At 46.5% G+C, this 16,543-nt stretch overlaps 1 protein-coding gene across 4 annotated transcripts in view; it reads right to left on the reverse strand.

The window, feature by feature from the left end:
• The window catches only part of ARHGEF2 (Rho/Rac guanine nucleotide exchange factor 2), a 110,989-nt gene extending 101,004 nt beyond the window's left edge, over positions 1 to 9,985 (reverse strand). The window contains exon 1 of one of the 4 annotated variants that reach the window (XM_083589345.1): positions 9,895 to 9,985. The gene's annotated coding sequence lies outside the window, so the exon portion shown is untranslated. Of the gene's footprint in view, positions 1 to 2,339; positions 2,484 to 7,745; positions 8,065 to 9,894 lie in introns of those variants that run through there. The other 3 variants (XM_083589343.1, XM_083589346.1, XM_083589344.1) reach the window with 3 other exon arrangements.
• Between the last annotated feature and the right edge of the window lie 6,558 nt (positions 9,986 to 16,543).

Below are 16,543 nucleotides of genomic sequence, written 5' to 3' on the forward strand. Positions count from 1 at the left end.
ACCACAACAGCAGAACTGGTTTTAAACGGTTGGCGCTCACCCTAATGACAACTAGGCATGCCCCAAAGGCAGGAGTGGGGCATAAAATGATAAGCAAAGCCCAGCTCCATCACAGCCCGGCACCCTTTTCGAAAGTAGCCAGCCAGGTGCCTCTCAGGAGCCTGCAAGCTTCTGGAACTCAGCAACTGAAACTTGGAGAAATATTGCCTCTGATCCTGGAGGGTAATTGAGATATTTGCCACAGGGGGAAAGAATTACCCTTGGGGTGTGTGTGTTTATGGTATATCAGAGGGACTGTAAATCCCAAATCATCAGAACCGCACACTGCCCGGGCTTGAGAAAATCTAATGGGGTCCCTTCCAGATCTACAATTCTATTCTTCTAATGGGACACGTTGATCGCCAATGATCAGACACAATGGTCCCTGAGCTTTCATTAGCCTTCCAGACAAATTCAACGCAACAAGAAAAGAATTAAGAAACCAACAGCAGGTCTGACCAAACCAGCCCACCCATCTCCTGCAAGAGGTAGGGGTGGTCAAGAAATCTGTGTTACAATACAAAAAAGGGGGGCAGGGGAAGGGGGGGAGAGAAATGTGCCAGGCAAGAGGAGGAAAAGTACATAATAAAACTCTCACTTCTGCCGGAATGTAAATAACTCTTGAAGCCTAGGCTCAAGGAATGTCAAAAGAAAGAACAAAAATATTGAAAGAGGATGGTGAGTGGAATTCAGAGATAAGGAAGGAGAAAGCCTTAGAATCACAGAATTGTAGAGTCAGGAGGGACCCTGAGGGTCATCTAGTCCAACCCCCTGCAATGCAGGACTCATGGCTAAAGAATATCTGACAGAAGGCCATCCAACACCTGGTTAAAAACCTTCACTGAAGGACACATTTCAAAAGAGTCCAATTCCACTGCTGAACAGCTCTTATAAATTGTTGTGACTCACCCTGGAAGGGTGGATAAATAAAATAAAATTATCATCAGGGTGTGTGTTTTTTAGTTTCCAGGCTCATAGGCGCTGCTTTTACTCATTGTTTGTGGGGCTTGGTTCACTGCCTTGAGCTACCTATACTACACTCCTGACTTGTGGCAGCTTGATATGCTAGCCGCGTCTGCATTGTGCTTGGATGCAGGAAATCAAGGTTCGAGAAATGACTTGACTTGGTCCTGGGTGGTCATAATTTCCCAACCTAGCCTACCTCACAGGGTTGTTGTGCGAGGCTAAAACGCTGCTCTCAATAGAATCAAGCAACAGTTTCCTGTTTATACCCTGGATAACGTAGGCGTAATCTAGAATGCAAGGGAGGTGCCCCACAAGTCCAGGAGGCTAGATGCAACTATGCTAGTTATTTGTGGCACACCACCGGCCAGAAAAGGAGGGAATAAAACTAGCTCTCTTCCAGCTTGTTTCCTCCTTTGCAGGATTCTAACGCTACAGGTGACAAAGCAAGAATTTGCAAAGCTGGCTTAGAACGGAAAGATAAGCAGCCAGGCAGAAACTCTGCCCCTCCATTGCTTCACACACAACAGATCCATGTGTAAGAGAGAGTTACTCCCTGACACTGCAATTGCCGCTGAACGCTGATGCATCATGCCTGAAAAATCTCAAATCAAAACACTGGCAGGATTAATGGAAGCCAGGCCTTGTAGATAACGGACGGCAGAGGAGGAAGACTCCAGCATTCACCACTCCTCGCCCCAGATCGCTGAAGCATTCTTCACCTACTCCCTTGCAACACCAACGCATAATGCCACTGCCATGTTCATCACCCTGCTCATTTATGACAGCTGGCGTGTGCCGCTTGGGATCTGTGCCCTGTGACTAAAATCTTTGCCCTGTTAACCCCCCTCCTCACAAGAGGAGGCTAATGTGAGGGTGATAAAAGCAGGTAGACTGCAAGCGCTCAATGCCCCCCTCCCCCAAAGGAAGCACACCTTGAGAAAACTGTCTGGGTTTGGCTGGTGGCATAGCATGCAGGAGAACATAGGAAGTTCCCTTATACTGAGTCAGACCATTGGTCCATTTAGCTCAATACTGTCTGCACTGACCAGCAGCGGCTCTCCAGGGTGTCAGGCAGGACTTCCCTCCAACCGCACCTGGAGACGCTGGGGATTGAACCTAGCAACCTTTTGCGTGCAGGGCAAATGCTCTACTAATGAGCTACAGCTCCTCAGTTTTTGGAGGCTATCCGCATTGTTACCAGAGTAAAAAAGGAGAAGGAAATCAAGAGGCTTTTTACATCACCAGTATCACACCATTCGAACCAGCAGCACCAAGAGCTGCATTAACTGAGAACAGGTCACTGATGTGCAACAGGAATTACAGCTCCTTATTACCCTGCTTTATCTCCTGCCTGTCCTCTTTCAGTTGTGTCCCAACATGGCGCCTGTGGGTACAGTGGTACCCTTGAGGTCCAGTCCAGCATCCATGAAGCCGTGAGATGGTGAAAAGTGCTACTTTTTTCTCCCTTTAAAAAGCATCCAGAACTGAAGGAGGAAGTGGGGAAGAGTGACTCTCTTCCCACTTCCTCTTTCAGCTCTATGGGCTTTTCATGGCTCAGATGAATGCTACTGGATGAGATCCTGGGCCAAATTCCGTGGAAAAGTGTCATAGCTGTCAACTTTCAGATTTGAAAATAAGGGATCAGCAGCCTCACCTGTCCCGGGGCAGGTGATAGCAGCGGGAAACGGCGCTGGAATAAGGGAATTCCCGCCAAAAAAAGGGAAGGTTGACAGCTATGGTCCAAGTCCATTTCCTCTCCTTCCGTTTTTCAGTGAGAGGTCAATCCAGGGGAGAGAAGTGACAGGAGGGGGCACCCATCACAAAAATACAATGCTGCCAACATACCTGAAAAGATAGCAACCCCTGGTTTAAATCTTAACCTCCTTAGGGCACAGGTTTCCTTTCACTTTTAGTTTGTGCTATGCCGACTTTCTACATTGCTATACACAAGGCAGTTTACAAGATTCAAACAGCAACTGGTCTTCAGAAGCATTGCTGCCTCTGATCCTGGAGGCAGAAAATAGCCATTGTGGCCAGCAGCCGCTGACAGCTCCCTCCTCCACAAATTTGTCCAATTCTCTTTTAAAGCCAACCAAGTTGTTGGCCATCGATGCCTCCTGTGGAAGAGAGTTCCACAGTTTAATTTTGTGTCGCATGAGGAAGGGCTTTCTTTTATCCTTCCTGAATCTTCCAACAAACCCTCCCCACTTTTTTCCTATGATAATACTGTGGTAAAATACAAATAAAGAATGTATTGATCCATTTAAATGTTGCCTTTACTACTGTGCCAGTCTTTTAATTGTTTTATTATTGCTGAACGTGCAAACAGAGTGAAGTGCTGACCTACTTTACAGGGGCGGCCCCATCTTTGAAGGCCCACCCAGTCCAAGAGTGGTTTAAAATAAAGGCCAAGAACCGCAGGAAGTGGAGAGCGGTAGCCCTGGCATTGCCCATATAGAGGCGGCAGCACCTGGATGGCAAACTGAGCAGCCAGGCAGGCCCCAGACTTCTTCCCCTCCTGAGATTTATTATAGTCCTGTTTAAGTTTGCCTCTGTACATATAAATCAGCATATGCAGATTTTAAGAACAAATCTCTCCTCTTTGTTTTTATGGACAATGCCACAACAATGCCACCCTATCTGTTGCACTGCTTTATACAGAGCCAGGCTAAGGGCCCATCTCGTCCAAAAATTTCCCCCAGGTACAAAAAGGTATTTCCCATCCAACCCCTTTAATTTAAGGTTGTCATGTTTCAAAACATGAAAATCCAGACACAGTTTTTGAGGGGGGGCAAAGCTTTTTTTCTCTTGCCAAAGTTTTTCTTGCAAAAGAAGTTTTTGAGCTATTTTCCTGAAGATTTCAGTGATTTCTGCCCGGACACTGTTTGCGGCTATGTCCGGGAAATTCCAGGCATATGGCAACCCTATTTCAATTGGCAGTGCCAGAATCCAACCTGGGGGCTCGCTTCATGCAAGACAGGTGATATGATAGCCGCCATCAGATATCTGCTGTCCCATGGAAAAAGAAGTGAGTTTGCATTCTGCTACTTCGGAGGGAAGAACTCAAACCAATGGATTCAAATTAGAAGAAACGAAATTTTGACTAAACATGAGGAAGAACGTTATGGTGGCAGGAGCTTTTCAACAGTGGAACAGACTCCCTCGGAAGGTGGTGGACTCTCCCTCATTGAAGGTTTTCAAACAGAGGTTGGATGACCATCTGTCAGAGATGCTTTAGCTGTGATTATTGCATTGCAGGGGGTTGGACTAGATGACCCTCAGACCCCCTTCCAGTTCTACAATTCTCTGATTCTAAAACAGATGGTATGGCTCCCTCTCCAACAGGAAACTGTACTCATTTCGGCGCCAGCTAAAAAAGTTTTTGTTTAGAAAAGCCTAAACAAAAGTTTAGTTTTAATCTGTTTTTGGCCTCTTGCTATTTTAGCTTTTTGGAAGTTTTGGATTGTTGTTGTTAAATTTTTCTTATTGATAATTTTATGGGCAGTTTTTTGTAAACCGCTTTGAGTTTTTTGGGGGTTATTTTTACAATCACACAGTATATAATTTTTATGGAATAAATACATAAATATTGAACTGTACAGGTAAAATGAAGAGTGTTGAAAACACTGCCAATCATTATAATTGTGTGGCAACTCTAAATCTCTTGTCTTGAGACCTCTAGGAGTAGCGGATGTGGTTTTTTAAGAACTTTGTTTTACCGCCAGACAGAGCCCCATCCTTGGAGGCAACTTGGAGGTGGTTATTCCTAAGGATCATTCAAGGAGAATGCAAAAAATTCACCAGGGGGCGAACCCCACAGGAAAGTGAACCCACTTAGCTGTGGAGAACAAGGACCTCAGTTGCCCAAGCAACCAGATTTCCATTTCTAAAGGTCTTTTGCAGGGAAATATTTTTCCCCATTAGTAAGCAAATGAGGTCCAGATTCAAATCAGGAAAAGAGAAGCATTAACCTCAAATGTCCCCAAGTGTAATTTGCTGTGAGGGCTGCTCTTCTGCCCTCAGCTTATGCCCACACAACAGAGTAAAACCATGCACCAGAGGAGCCACAAAATGGTGTAAAGTGGTGCCCTGACCTCAGTCTTGCTTTTTTATTCAAAACTGGGAATCCTCAATAAGGGAATCCCAGTGCTCTAAATTTGCACCCCCGGGATTATCTTCAAGCAACAGCTAATCTAATATGTGCACAGCCTATAAAATAAAAAAATGAAAGGGCAATATCTCTCAAAGGCCAATATCTCTTAACACCGGAAGAGCCAAACCTTCAGTTTAAACAGAACTCTCCAGCAGGGCAGAATTTTAAAATGGCAAACAGTAGCAGAGGCAACTGGAAAACCCCATCCTAAGGGAGGAAACGCTGAAATATTTGCCTGGGGTAGGGGAAGAGGAGATGAGGGTAGGCAAAGCAGCTTGCCTTCAACTACCTAGAGACCTGGGTCGTGCAAAAGGCGGAGCAGACCTGCTCTCTGTTGAACCAGAAGCCGGGAGGAGACCCAGTGGGCGGAAATTGCCGGGAAGCAGATTTCAGACCAACCTGAGGAGAAGATTCCTAACCGCAAAAGCTACTTGGCATTGGGAGTTTCTCTGGTGACTACGTGGGTGGGGTGCCTGTGGAACACCCTCCATGACAAGGATATAAATAACTATATAGCTTTTAGAAGACACCTGAAGGCAGCCTTGTATAGGGAAGGTTTTTTTTTAATGTTTGATGCTTTACGGTGTTTTTATATTTTGCTGGTAGCCTCCCAGACTGGCTGAGGCAAGCCAGTCAGATGGGTGGCATATAAATAAAAAAATTAGTAGTATTAGTAGTAAAGTAAAGTAAAGGTAAAGGACCCCTGGACGGTTAAGTCCAGTCAAAGCAGACTATGGGGTTGCGGTGCTCATCTCACTTTCAGGCTGAGGGAGCCAGCGTTTTTCCACAGACAGCTTTCTGGGTCATGTGGCCAGCATGACTAAACCGCTTCTGGCACAACGGGACACCGTGACAGAAGCCAGAGCGCATGGAAACACCATTTACATTCCCGTCGCAGCGGTACCTATTTATCTACTTGCACTGGCGTGCTTTCGAACTGCTAGGTTGGCAGGAGCTGGGACGGAGCAACGGGAGCTCACCCCGTTGCAGGGATTCGAAATGCCAACCTTCTGATCGGCAAGCCCAAGAGGCTCAGTGGTTTAAACCACAGTAGTAGTAGTAGTAGTAGTAGTTGGAAATATGGCTGGATGGCTATCTGTCACTCACAGGATGCTGCAGTTGCAGCATATAGGAACATAAGAGGAGCCTGCTGGGTCAGGCTAATAGCCCATGTAGTACAGCATCTGTTCTTACGGAATTGCAGACATGGAAGGGACTCTGGGGGTCATCTAGTCCAACCCCCTGCAATGCAGGAATCGCGGCTAAAGAATCCCCTAACAGATAGCCATCCAACCTCTGGTTAGAAACCTCTACTGTAGGAGAGAGCCCTCCACCTTCCAAGAGAGTCTTGTCAAACAGCTCTTGCCATCAGAAAGTTCTTCCTAACTTAGCTGGAATCTCCTTTCCTGTCATTTGAATCCATTGTTCACGTCCTACCCCCTGGAGCAGCAGAAAACAAGCTTGCTCCATCTTTCATGTGACTTTTATTAACTGCCATGTTTGGATTAATTTCTCCTTGTTCATTTTTCAAGGGGTGACTGTCTCAAATGTCCTTACATTCATTATGGAATTTGTACACCACTTGCGAGAGCGACTGAGTTATGTAAAGTAGCAGAGAAGTCTTAAAATTAACCAATGTAATTAAGCCTGATTCTTTAGGCTTGCCTCGTATCAAATACCCTAAAGCTTTCCTATTTCTCCCACCACCACCACCACCACCACCACCTGCCTTGGGGAAAGACGGCAGATTATCTTCAGCATCAGTCTGGAGGATAGTAGAGGGTGCCCCTTAGCATGTGCAGAGTGCATTTCCCTCCACAGCAAGCTGGCATATCCGTGATCCCACTCTGAGACTCTCCAAGGAGGCATCAGCTTATTTCCATAAGCCAACAGGATGCAAACTCTGCTTTGCAGTCCCAAGACACAGGGTAACGGTTAGAGAGGAAGTAACTAAGTGAAAATCTTGAAGACAGGAGAACAGCTCAGAAGGAAGCTTTTTAAGCAACCACAACAAACCTCCGACAATAACAAATCAGTACCGTTGCCAAAGAACCAGTTTTAAAAAATAATTATCACAGACCCATAAACCAACAGGGAGGATAAAAACTTTCCAAACTCATATTCAGGTACTGCCTGCCTCAGCCTCACAATCCATGACCTACATCTCTCATTAGAGAATGAAGGCACGGGTCACTCGGTGAAAAGAACTCTGCCCATGCTCAGAGAGACACAACCATCCTTTTCCACATGCTCTAGGGCTAAGCCTTGGTGCTGAAAGAGTCAGGACTGAAGCAAACCCCCGTGAAGCCGTCACCAAAAAGACCTCTGGGCACGTGCAGAGTGCCTTTGCTCCAACCAGCCCTGTGTGGCTGATCTTAAGGAGCAAAAGCTTCCAATCCAGGGAGGTCAGAAGCTATAACTCCGGGCATCAAACTTCTGGCATCTCTGGGGTCTTCCCCAGCAAAAATAATAATAATTAAACTTTGTTTTGCTGCCAAGAGAACAGGAGAGCATCACCACCTGAAACCCATTTATAATAAGGGAGGGAGAAGGCAAAATCAAACAAACAAGCCCCTACAAAACGTACCTTTTGCAGAAGAGGGAGCAAGCCACTCTCCCATCAGCTCAATTCCTCAGTTTCCCCCCAGTGTTGCTTCTGCCCTCGAGTTTCAGGGGGGTGGAAAAGAGTGAAATTAACCAGGATATCAGGTGTCCCTGGGCAGAACCAAAAGCCACCTTTTGCACCTCCTGGCTTGAGGGCTGCTTCCCAGCCTTTTCCCTTTCTTCCTCTTCTCTGCTCCAGCCTCCTCCTCTCCTGACACCAAATAAACCAGGAACAGCCGCCCTGCGTTTAGATCCTCCTCGGAGTTAACCCTTTGCCCTTCCTTCCGCCTGAGGGCTCTTTGCAGCCACAGCCCCGAGGGGGGGAACTTCTCCTCCTGCAAAAAGGTTAGGGTCCATCTCTCTCTCCCCCACCCCCACCATGCCAGTTCTCCAGGGTTTTATATGCGCCCCAGGACCTGCCAATGAGATGGGAAGCCAGAAGAAAGAGGTCCTCTCTTGAGCTTGAGAAACAGAGGCACTCATAACTTAAAGGGGACAGCGCACAAATCATGCGTACCTTAGAGAGGAGAGAGAGATGGAGGAGGGTCGTCTTGAGCTAACACAGCCCAAGAAATCCAAATCAATCTTTATCTCAAATGAAGAGAACCTATTGTTTCTATTAACACCCAGTTTGCTCCAGTGTATGCGCCTTAGGGGCAGAGACCAGATATTTTTTCCGTTTTCATTCGTCTGAATAACATTATGTATGTAAATAATAACTAATATTGCATCATCATAAACATATTTGTGGCCTAATCTAACCACTGTAGTTCATTTACCCTATTTTATAGTCCTTGAGGGTTTTCCAATTAGCTTTTTTTTAAAAAAAAGAAACGAAGAATAAAGTGTATTTGAACATGCACCTTTTCTCTTGAAAGGAAACAAGAGGCTGTTATTAGCATCTATTAGGCTAATCTGCCGTCCTTCCTCCAGACCTCCCATCTGCATATGAACAACACGTGTGCCTTTAAAAAAAATTAAAATATGTCCTTTGCATTCCTTTTTTGTTGTTTTGTGTTATGATTCTTAGGTGAAGGGTGATTATACAAATTTAATAATTTACTGACGATTTGCTAATTATTCTATGTAGTTTATGTTGTATTTGCAATACCCTATAATTATCATATAGAATCATATAATTGTGAAGTTGGAAGGGACCACATGAGTAATCTAGTCCAACCCTCTGGAAAGCAGGAATTTTTTTGCCCAAGGTGGGGCTCAAAACCAAGACCCTGAGATGAAGAATCTCATGCTCCACCAGCTGAGCTATCCCAGAGATTACGTTATTGTTATTTATTGTTTGTAAGCTGCTTTGCAATTCACGTGAATGAAAAGCAGCATAGAAATATAATAAATCAATTTTTTTTAAAAAAATCCCCCTGAGCATGTGCAGATTGCCTCTCCTTTTTTAAAAAAAAAGTTTGTTTGTTTTTTTAAAAGGGTGTGAGAACAGAGTGCTTCAAGGTACATGCAGAGTGTTGTTCCTTCATGTTTACCCTTTGGCCCAGGTCTAAGCATACACTGTTGAATGTATATTGAGAGGCAGTGTGGTGTAGTGGTTAGAGCGTCAGACTATGACCTGGGAGAGACCAGGATTTGAATCCCCACTGGAACATGAAGCTGTGTATCTGAAGAAGTGTGCATGCACACGAAAGCTCATACCAAGAACTAACTTAGTTGGTCTTTAAGGTGCTACTGGAAGAAAAGAAAAAAAAATTTTTTTTTGCTCCCTGGAGGTGACATTGAGCTCAGACATTGCCTCTCAGCCCAGCGTACCTCACAGGGTTGTTGTGGGAATTCAATGAGGAGGAGGGAGAGAGCCATGTACAGTACACCTTGAGCTCCTTGGAGAAAAAATGTGGGATATATATGCAATAATTAATAAATGAACAAACAATACCGTGAAAACACACTTTCCACCCCTCCAGGCTCTTAGAATCACAGAACTGTAGAGTTGGAAGGGACCATGGCAGTCATCTAGTCCAACCCCTTGCAATGAGGAATCTTTCACCCAGCGTGGGATTCAAACCCTCAACCCTGTACCAGCTGAGCTATCGCAGGTGTTTGTTGACTATTGGGCCTGGAGGGTGAAATTCTGGCTGGTCCAGTGAAACAGTTGAATTAGCGCTCACCTTGAAATCATGCTCAGAGCCACTCTCTTTCTATTCATGTTTAGATGTGTGTGTTTTTTTGCCACAGAGGGAGGAGAAAAGGCTTCTGGGTGGGCCAAAGCAGTAAATAATAATAAACCACCAATAATCCCAGCTGGCTAGGAGGAGGTATCCTGGAAGGGAGAGAGAGAGGAGGGAGGATGGCAAAGTCAGTGTGATAACAGAGGTGAGGCAAGGAACACACAAACACACGTCACCTTAAGCCCTCACCTTGTGCACACAGACACACAAGGCACAGACAGCAGCCCTCGTGCAAACATTCACACGCATGGGTGGAGCCTCTCCTGGCTGCTTCTGGGCACTGTTAAACCCTTGAATGTTGCAGAGGAAATAGAGAGAAATTTCTCTCTGTCCACCTCTCATATAATACTAAAACTTTAGGTCACCCAGACTGAGCTGACAGTAGATTCAGGACACAAACACATAATTAGCCAATGGAACTCCCTGCCACAAGATTAGGTGATGGCCGGAGGCTTCAGAAGCGGTGTGTATCATCAGAGTTCCCTGGGAAGAAGGGCTGATTGTTAAACCACTCTGGGAGTTGTAGCACTGAGAGGGGACTGTGGGGGGCTGTCTCCTAACAAGCACCCTTAACGAACTACACTTCCCAGAATTCTTTGGAGGTAAGCTGCAAGGTAAGCTGTTTGGAGGTAAACTGTTTAAAGTGGTATTGTAGTGGGAATGTGGCCTTTATGATCCAGAGTGAGTGCGGTTTCCCAACCGAATCGAATAATGCCAACAAAAACACGTCTCTTATAGAAGAGTTTGCAAGCAAATGATAAATTATACCGCTTAATTCCACTCACCCCCCCAAAGAAAAACTAGATTAAAGGAAAACAAAGCTACGGTATGTGTCACAAATAAAACAGAACAGTAAGAGTGAAACTAGCGTAGACAAACATGCTACCGTGCGCCAATGAAATTTATTGCAAAGAAAGGTAAATATGGGGAGAAACCTGCACTGAAATCTTCACAAGGGCTTTAAAGAAACCCCTTCAAACTGATGCAGAAACGTGTCAAATTGCAATTAATCCAGAATGCGGCAGCTAGACTGGTGACTGGGAGTGGCCGCCAAGACTATATAACACCGGTCCTGAAAGATCTTCATTGACCCCCAGTACGCTTCAGAGCACAATTCAAAGTGTTGGTGTTGACCTTTAAAGCCCTAAACGGCCTCGGCCCAGTATACCTGAAGGAGCGTCTCCACCCCCATCATTCTGCCCGGACACTGAGGTCCAGCGCCGAGGGCCTTCTGGCGGTTCCCTCGCTGCAGTAAGTGAAGTTACAGGGAACCAGGCAGAGGGCCTTCTCGGTAGTGGCGCCCGCCCTGTGGAACGCCCTCCCAGCAGATGTCAATGCAATAAACAACTATTTTACTTTTAAAAGACGACTGAAGGTGGCCCTGTTTAGGGAGGTTTTTAATGTATGACACTGTATTTTTTTTAATATTCGGTTGGAAGCCGCCCAGAGTGGCTGGGGAAATCCAGCCAGATAGGAGGGGTATAAATTATTATTATTATTATTATTATTATTATTATTATTATTATTATTAATTTAAGATGGGTAAAAATGAGAAATGGAGAGAAACTGAAGTAAGTCAGTTTTTCCTATCTCTTGTCTCAATGGGTGAAGCCAGGGGGGCGGGGGGAGCTGCTCCCTGCAAATCAGTACAAATCAATACAAATCTTAGGTTCTGTGCCGCCTCCCCCCCCCCCCAAAAAAAAATCCTGGCTCCACCCATGCCTGTTTCCTCTTTGCTCCTTGCTGCCCTTTCAAACGCAGACTCTCTTGCAGCTTGGAAAGCAAACAGGGGTGGCTCCTCCTGAGGAGACCTTTGTGCAGCATGGCAAGGATGGCCTAGTGCCAGCCTCTCGGCTGCTGCCCTCCAAAGAAGGCTCCACTCTGCTCAAGATCCTGTTTGCGGGGAGGGGGTGCCTCCGAGGACGTGCAAAGTGCTGCCTCTCGCCACTGCTCAACATCCACAACTGTCTTCCAGTGCAGACCATGGGGCCCTCTGAGCATGTGCTGAGTGTGACATTGAGCTGCTCCTACGGGTGAAATCCAGGAAAAGCAAGTTGGAACTGCACCCCTTTTTTTAAAAAAAGAAAGGTTTTAGCTATGTCTGACTTCAGCCCTGTTTCAATTAGCATGGTGTGTGGCCTGATCCTGCTCATGTCAGCCCCACTGAGTTCAACAGAGCTAACTCCCCAAGAAGTCTCGATTGTCAGGTCTCTTGCTGGGCTGGGCTCATGGAAGTCTGGATATGTTGAGGTGGGCGGGGGGAATCACCTGAATTTTCTCCACAACACACTAGGAAGACAGAGTGGCGTAGTGGTTAGCGGGTCAGACTAGGACCTGGGAAGCCTGGGTTCAAATCCCTTGAGGGGCAGTCACTGCCTCTTGGCATAACCTACCACACAGGGATGTTGTGGGGATTAAATGAGGCAGGGGGAGAACCATTCACACTTCCCCACGTCCCTTGAGCTTCTTGGAGGAAAGTTAGGATATAAATGTTGTAGTGTAATAGTAACAACAACAATAACAAATAGTATTTTCAAAACACACACAGGGGGGTGGACTCCTCTGACAGCAGATCAATCTTACCATTTCTCACTTCATCAGGAAACTATTTCAGCTGCAAGACACACAAGATTTTTGAAGCAGAGCTCTTTATCCTTGTCTGTATTGGATTTGAAATAGTTTTCCTTTTCCTTTTTCTAAGTACGAAAGTGGATTTCCAATTGTTTTTCATAAATTGCCGTAATAGTTTTTAGTTGCGGGCGCTTCCACTGCGAAAATGCTTTTGAGATGCTTTAGGGGAGGCAATTAATCAATGGGAAACAAACTCAACTCTGTGCTTCCAGCGTTTCGGCAAAAGAGATCGCCTCAAAAGTCAGCAGGGCTCACCCTCGTGGACACAATGATGCATGCTCATTTGGGCAAGCCGAGAAACTGAAGCCAAGTATTGGTATTCAGATAAGTTGACGCAGCCAGAAACTGGGAAGGCTCAGAGCAAACCGCTTGGCTTGCATGAAGAAGTTCCCAGGTGCAATCTCCCACTGGCAGCTCCAGAAAAAGATAAATGTTTGACAATAGGTTATTAGGGTTCAAAAACGTACCTCATTAGCATCTGGGGTCTGTGAAATGGCAGGCGCCTTTAATTCAAGTCTGCTAGAGATGTGTCCATTTAACTTCTAGGGACCGCGGAAGCAAAGCTGGCTCTAGCATGAGCCCGAATGATGCAGGGCGCTTCAACAGCAGATTTGGGGAAGTGGGAGGGCGGCATTTCAGAGTCCTTTCTCACCTTCCTTCGTTCTTCCCTGACTGGCTACCCGGTGTAGGAGGCTCACTGTCAGGCAGAGCCCAGAAGGAAATGACTAGGCCTCTACTCCCTCCTCCTTGTCGCTGGGTCTGCTTAACAGGTTTCCGCCAGGGCAGCCTGCTTCAAAGACCTTAACGACTTTAGGGGGATCACAGGCGGATGCCAGTGCTGAGACTTTCAGCAGGTTACATGTGCATGTGTGCGCAGACCTTTAAATTTGTGGGCTGTGCAGGTTTTCTTCAGGCTGCCCTGGCTGCAAGGATGTTTAAGCTAGTAAGTCAGGTGTTTAATGTCTCTTGGCCATGGCGGTGCAATAGAGCAGGAATTCAAGAGATATTAAGGAAACTGAGACCAGGGCCAATCAGAGCAAGAATCTCTTCTGGTTCTGCCTCTGCAGTTTTAATTTTCCAGTCTAAAAACCAGGCCTACATGTTGCACCTGTCATTGAGGTGCTACTGGAAAACATATCCCCAAGGCTGAGTTCTCTGGCTTCTCTGTCTCTTTGCTGCCAATTCTTATACACTGGATGGAGAGTTTCATTTGGGAAGACGTTTGGGAATCTTTGGAGAGCATGAAGTTGTTATCTAACTGCTGATTGCCTCTGTTGAATTTATTGCCTGGCGTCGTTTTAAAAATCTGTTTCACCGGTTGTTTATCGATATTGTTTTCTTACGCTTTCTGTATATAAAATGTCTGTTTTCAAAACATAAGATATACAGTTGTACCTCGGGTTACAGGTGCTTCAGGTTACATACGCTTCAGGTTACATACTCCGCTAACCCAGAAATAGTACCTCGGGTTAAGAACTTTGCTTCAGGATGAGAACAGAAATTGTGCTCCGGCAGCAGGGCAGCAGCAGGAGGCCCCATTAGCTAAAGTGGTGCTTCAGGTTAAGAACAGTTTCAGGTTAAGAACGGACCTCCAGAATTAATTAAGTACTTAGCCCGAGGTACCACTGTAATTTCGCAGTTAGAGGCAAGCTACAAAGCGTAATATCATTGCACAGTTTAGCATACCACTGGCCAATTAATTTGAAACAGTTTTCATATTATGGGCCCTGCTTGGGTGAAACTGGAAAGGGGAAATAGCTTCAGTCAAAGGATGGAATGGGGTGGTCCTTCAGGCATCTTGGTGCCAGGTCTTGTAGGGCTTTGTGGGCATTCCCCAACCTGGTGCCCTCCAGGTGTTTTGGACTCCAACTCCCATCAGCCCCAGCCAGCACTCTGGAATGTCCGGCAGAACCACACCTCCCCGCTGCTTTTACACAGAAGCCTTTAAAAACAGGAGACTCCAGGGACTTGCAGTGCAGCTGTGTTGTTAAAGATTGTGGAGACAAAAGGAAGGCTATAACATGCATGTTTTGCCTGCAGAAGGTCAAATCCAGGTATCTCGTGTTCCAGGCAAGAGAATTTCAGGTGCCCGTGCTGACAAACGAAGGGGGAACGGCTGCCAACCAAGGCAAGCGATAGAGGACAGGTCAGAGCTCCAAGAGCTCATTGTTTATGTTACTTTCGATAGAGCAGCTTCTCCAAAAAACTGGTGCCTCAAGCTTGGATCACAATAATTCAGACCCTGGCGACTTCAAGACCAGAGCACTGCAAGGCACTCTGTGTGGGGCTTTCCCTTGCACTTGGCCCCAGAAACTGCAGCCAGTGCAGAATGCTGCAGCGCAGTTGCTGACAGGAGTGGCTCTGTGCCAGTGGGCAAATGGGTGGGTTCCCATCCTATCCCTTAACCATCTGGTAGTTAGAAAGACAAAAGCCAGAGCTGAGGTGTGTGGGAGCTGGGAGCTAGAAGCAGGCTGGACAGCTGAGAGACAGAGCCATGCCTGATTTCTGCTGCAGTTAGGGGAAAAGCAAGACCCTCTGGGGGTGTTAATGCCGTGAGCGCCTGTCGTAGGCTCAGGTTGTATATACAGTGGTACCTCTGGTTACGTACCTAATTCGTTCCGGAGGTCCGTTCTTAACCTGAAACTGTTCTTAACCTGAAGCACCACTTTAGCTAATGAGGCTGCCGCACGATTTCTGTTCTCATCCTGAAGCAAAGTTCTTATCCCGAGGTACTATTTCTGGGTTAGCGGAGTCTGTAACCTGAAGCGTATGTAACCCGAGGTACCACTGTACGTCTTAAATAAACCATACATCCTAGGGACACCACAGTCTCTGCTGTCTCTCATCCTGAGGAAACCGAACCTGGGAATCTCACACCACTCAGGAGATTAGGATGGTGTGCAACATTATTTATGTAAGTATTTATATATTATATAGCATTAATAGCTCTCCGAGTAGCTTCTGAAAATTACTTCTAAGATGGCCAGTGAAATGGGAAATAGGGTTGCCAGGTCAGCAGCATCCCTGACCTTGAGATTTCAGGATCCAAACCTGAGACCTAGGTGTGGCCTCTGGTGATGTCACAGGGGAGGGCCCTGGAGACGGAGGTTAATGGGGAGAGGGAATGGGAGAAGGGAGGACACCTCCCTAGAGATAATTTGCAGCCAGCTCCTACCAGGTTGAAGCTTATAAGCAGCATGCAGTCTTAATATATTTTTTTATTATTATTAAAGGCACTCTTGCCCACCCAGATACTCAAATCATCTGTCCCCACCCCCGCTGACACCTGGAGGACATCAGGCAAACCTGGAGACTTCAAGTCAGCCTTAGAGATCTCGCAGCCCTAATGGGAAGCCAAGAACCATGTCCCACGAGGCCAGCTGGTGTAATTCTTACCTGCCTCTCTGAGGTCACGTCTCCCCAGATCGGATTCCCACCTGGATTGCAGGACTCCTTGGCTGGCAGAGTTTTTCATCACATAATTAAACTGCAAAGTCCTTGAGGACGACTCCAAATCATCTCCAAATTAGCTGGAATTTTGTCCTGAGAAACCCCCCTTGAAAGAAGCTACCATGGAAAGCTAGTGGGAGGGGAGACACCCTCAAGGGCAGCCCTTGAGCAGAGTCCTTGAGTTCGCTTTCATTTCTCTTGCTTGTTTTCTGCTTCCAGAGCCATCCCAGAAGAGCGACTCGGCAGCAGCAACAGCAACAAACACCGGTAGTGGCTGAGGGGGTGAGGAATCCAGAAAAACGCTGCAGCAACAAAAGCTGCAGTGTTCACTCACAGAAAAGCCGACGGGGCCTTTTTCTGCCTACACCGCAGAATTCCCAGAGAACAAGGCCCCGGTGGCCAGAGGCTCTGAGGCTGGGCCAGCTTCCCTCTAAAAGCCTATGCCCATCCAAAATTTAGAATCGCTGCACTGAGCGAGCAGGTCTGAGCGCATCTGAAGCGAAGCGAA

The sequence above is a fragment of the Podarcis filfolensis genome, assembly GCF_964270895.1.
Source record: "Podarcis filfolensis genome assembly, chromosome: 16".
Taxonomy (NCBI): Eukaryota; Metazoa; Chordata; class Lepidosauria; order Squamata; family Lacertidae; genus Podarcis; species Podarcis filfolensis.